The sequence below is a fragment of the Molossus molossus genome, unplaced genomic scaffold (genome assembly GCF_014108415.1).
Source record: "Molossus molossus isolate mMolMol1 unplaced genomic scaffold, mMolMol1.p scaffold_m16_p_1, whole genome shotgun sequence".
Taxonomy (NCBI): Eukaryota; Metazoa; Chordata; class Mammalia; order Chiroptera; family Molossidae; genus Molossus; species Molossus molossus.
Window position 1 is genome coordinate 35,290,450 of NW_023425344.1, and position 4,323 is coordinate 35,294,772.

A 4,323-nucleotide genomic window follows, 5' to 3' on the forward strand; every position below is an offset into this window, starting at 1 on the left:
TTGATTACAAATAACAGAAGCTCATTTAAGCCTAAATAAAAGGGAGGTTAATTATGTAGACACTGAGTTCTCTCAGGAAATCAAAGGGCAACAATACAGGTGTGTCTTGTGAAAGAACTCAAAGCAGGAACTGGGGTAACATAGGGAACTCAGATATTTTACCCTACTGCAAGCTAACAAGTTAGCCTGCCACGCTTTCGTGCATTCTGGCAGAAGACGCAGAATTTCTGTGTTAAAGAAAAAGAACAGTATATTATTCGCACCAATAGTTAGTAGCCAGAGTATCAGCATTTGCATTGATCCCAAGCTCCAGTTCCTACAGGGTCGTGTGAAAAGAGCCAGGTTGTGTTACAGGTGAGAAACCCTGAGCTCAGGGAACCCGAATCTCTTGTAATGGGCCATATGTATGTCTGACGTTGGCCCTGAGAGGAAGACATCATCTTTATCGTACTGGGTAGTGTGAAAACCTGCTCTTTGCTCCAGAAAGAGAAAGATTACCTGTATATTCTAAGGCTGTTAGCTACTGTAAATATTTTTGAAAAGATAATCCAGAACAATGGCAGCCAGTGTCTCACTCAAGATGTGCAGAAATTCAAGAGAAATGTCTCCCAATAAGCAGGAGTGTGTGTGGGATGGGGGATGTTGGAGGGAGAGCTAAGCAGAAAAATTACCATAGACATTCACCATATGTACATCTTTGGAGCACAGAATGGAGAAGGCAAGAAGTTTAGCACTTTTTAAAAATGAATTCAGAGAATATTCACTCATTTGTAGCTTATAAAACCTTTACCATTAGACCTGTATTTCTTCAGAGAAACATTGATACCTCTTTCTAGAAAGTATAGAAAATTTTGAAAACCATAGTAATATGTCTTCACAACAGTCAGTATGGAGGAGAGCCATTTAAACTCCTGGCAATGATGCATTTGGAAAAATAATTCTTTAAAAATAGCTTCTCTTTTTAAATGCTCTGTTTCTGTTTTGTAAAGAGTTGATTGTGGCAAAAGGTCAAGTGGGGTATTGTTTTATGTTTTTCCTGCTTAAAGGAATCTGAACTATTCTGATTCTGTATGAATAAAAACAAAGCTTGGAGCCCTGGCAGGTTTGGCTCAGCAGTTGGAGCACTGGCCCACGGACCAAAAGGTCTCGGATTCGATTCCCCGTCAAGGGCATGTGCCTAGGTTTCAGGGTTGATTCCTGGCCCCAGTTGGGGTTGTGCAGGAGGCAGCCAATCGATGTGTCTCTCTTACATTGATGTTCTCTCTCTTTCTCTTCCTCCCTTCCACTCTATCTAAAAAAAAAAAAAATCAGTGGAAAAATATCCTTGGGTAAGGATTAACAAAATAAATAAGTTAATAAAAACAAAAACAAAAAACAAAGCTTAGAACATTCATAGCTATCTTTCAAACGAATCCAGGGGTGTGCTAAGGGAATTAAATGACCCTATTTAATTCCCCATAATCATTTCAGGTATTTTTATTATATTTGTAGATAAATTTGAAATTCTGGTTACCCAGAACTCTGTGGACGAATAAAGTCATGTAGTATGAGAAGATAAACCAGTGGTCAAAACTTACCAGAGTAACCTTATCCTATGCTTTTTCTCTGATCAATGACTGTAAAATGGCAATTTGCAAACAAGTCAATTTATTTGTTTACTGTTTCTTTAGTTATACTTGTTGATATCTTGTTTGCCTTAGACAATGAACACATAAAATATCGAGCTTAAGTCAGTTTAATTCCCTTTATAGAGAACCTTAACATAGCAGTTAAGCCCTTAAATACTTTCTAAATTAAGCAAATGGTCCTCAGCCTGGCTGGTGTGGCTCACTGGTTGAGTGTTGACCCATACACCAAGAGGTCGCCGGTTTGATTCCCTGTCAGAGCACATGCCCAGGTTGTGAGCCAAATCTCCAATCGGGGGCTTGCAGGGGGCATCCAGTCGATGTTTCTCTCGATGTTTTTATCTCTTTCTTTCTCCCTTACTCTTTCTCTAAAATCAATAAAGAAAAAAAAAAGATGAAATGCCATTAATCTGCCATCATCATAAATTTTAGCTACTATTTAGACAGTGAGTTTTCACATAGTGCTATCTTAAGCATTGAACAGTTTCTACTGGTGCATGATAAATACAGAAATTGTAACTAAGCATTTAGAAACTTTTATAGTGCCATGACCAGGTAGCTCTGTTGTTTGGAGTATTGTCTTGATATGTCAAGGTTGTGGGTTTAATCTCTGGACAGGGCACATACAAGAAGCAACCAGTGAATGCATAAATAAAATGAACAACAAATCAATGTTTCTCTCTCTCTCAAATCAATCAATAAAAAATTTTAAATAAAAGAAAATTTTATAGCAATTTGGCAGAGTAATTTTCTGTGTTGAATCTAATAATTAAAATTTAGATTTCAAAAAAAGAATCCAAAAAAATGAGGTTAATGTAAGGAGCCTCTGGGACAACTTCAAGCATGCCAACATTTGCATCTTGGGGGTGCCAGAAGGAGAAGAGAGAGAACAAGAAATCGAAAACCTATTTGAAACAATAATGGCAGAAAACTTCCCTAACTTGGTGAAGGAAACAAACATACACGTCCAGGAAGCACAGAGAGTCCCAAACAAGATGAACCCCGAGAGGCCCACACCAAGACACATCATCATCAAAATGCAAAAGGTTCAAGACAAAGAGAGAATCTTAAAAGCAGCAAGAGAAAAGCAGTTAGTAACCTACAAGGGAGTTCCCATTAGACTGTCACCTGATTTTTCAAAAGAAACTTTGCAGGCCAGAAGGGAGTGGCAAGAAATATTCAGAGTGATACAAAGCCAGAACCTACAACCAAGATTACTCTATCCTGCGAAGTTGTCATTTAGAATCGATGGCCATATAAAGACTTTCCCAGACAAGGAAAAGCTAAAGGAGTTCATCACCACCAAACCATTATTATATGAAATGTTGAAGGGTCTTCTTGAAGAAAAAGATAAAAAATATGAACAAACAAAATGGCAATGAATACATAGCTATCGACAATTGAATCTACAAACAAAATGAACAAGCAGAACAGAAACATTCTTATAGATATAGAGAACATTTTGTTGGTTGCCAGATGGGAGAGGGGATGGGGGAATGGGTGAAAAAGTTGAAGGGATTAATAAGTACAAATTGGTTGCTAGACTGACAAACCTCAAAGGGAAGGGGAGTTGGGGGTGGGAAGAAATAAACCAAAGAACTTACATGCATATATGCAAAACCAATGGACACAGACAACAGTGTGGGGAAAGGCAGTAGGGGGTTGGGAGTGGGGAGGAGGGGGTCAATGGGGGAAAAATGAGGAACATCTGTAACACATTCAACAATAAAGATAAAAAAAAAGAAAAAAAATTTAGGCTTCAATTTTATATATGCTTAAATTTAATTTTTCCAGGAATTTCTTTTTATCGTATTTTACAAAGTATAATTTTCCTACAGCTTGAAAATAAGAAAACTCCTCCTTACCAGAGATAGTTTTAGAAGCTCCATTTAGTATAAAGCATTATAAAGTCATCCATTATTACTCTTAAGTGGTTACTGAGCAATATAGCAGTTTGGTAGGATTATAGGTTGTTTACAACATACGCTAGATTTACTGACTGTCATGTATATATTGAGAACCCAAATATTTGAAGGGCCAGATGCAGTTGATGTGCTAACCATTGATCCTCTATTTATAATCCCTTCTTGGAAATATTATGGGATCCTGTTCACCTCTGCCCTCCCCACCCCTGGCCTCAGTTTGTCCTACCACAGTGGACTAATATTAGTTAGCCTAATAATATGTGAGTCTAATATTATGTCACCCAAGAATCTGCATTGGGACACTGAGAGACTGAGTGATTAGGTCACAGTGGGCACACAAACTGCAATGTCAACAGTTGTTACAACACCAAACCAAAAGCCACATGTAAGCTGATGTGATGAGGGGAGCACAGAAGCCATGAGAAATAAGTTTTGAGAAAAAATAATAGGAATGGAGCAACTGGCAGATATGCAAGAAGGAGAGAAGAGGAGGATCTTGTTAAAATGTAAATCAGGGCACGTTACTGTTTGGCTCAAAATCCTCCCTTTTCTTTTCAGTAAAAGTCAAAGTCTTTGCAAGTGCCTACTAGGCCCTATAGAATCTTTTCTCCTCTCTGACTTCATCTCCCTCCATTCTCCTCCTCACTCACTCCAGTTTAGCCACACAGACTTTGGTCTTCCTTGAAGCCAGGCACAGTATGGCCTCAGGGCCTTTGCACTTGCTATTCTGCTTGGCATCCTCTTCACTAATTACCTGTATGTCTTGCTCCGTC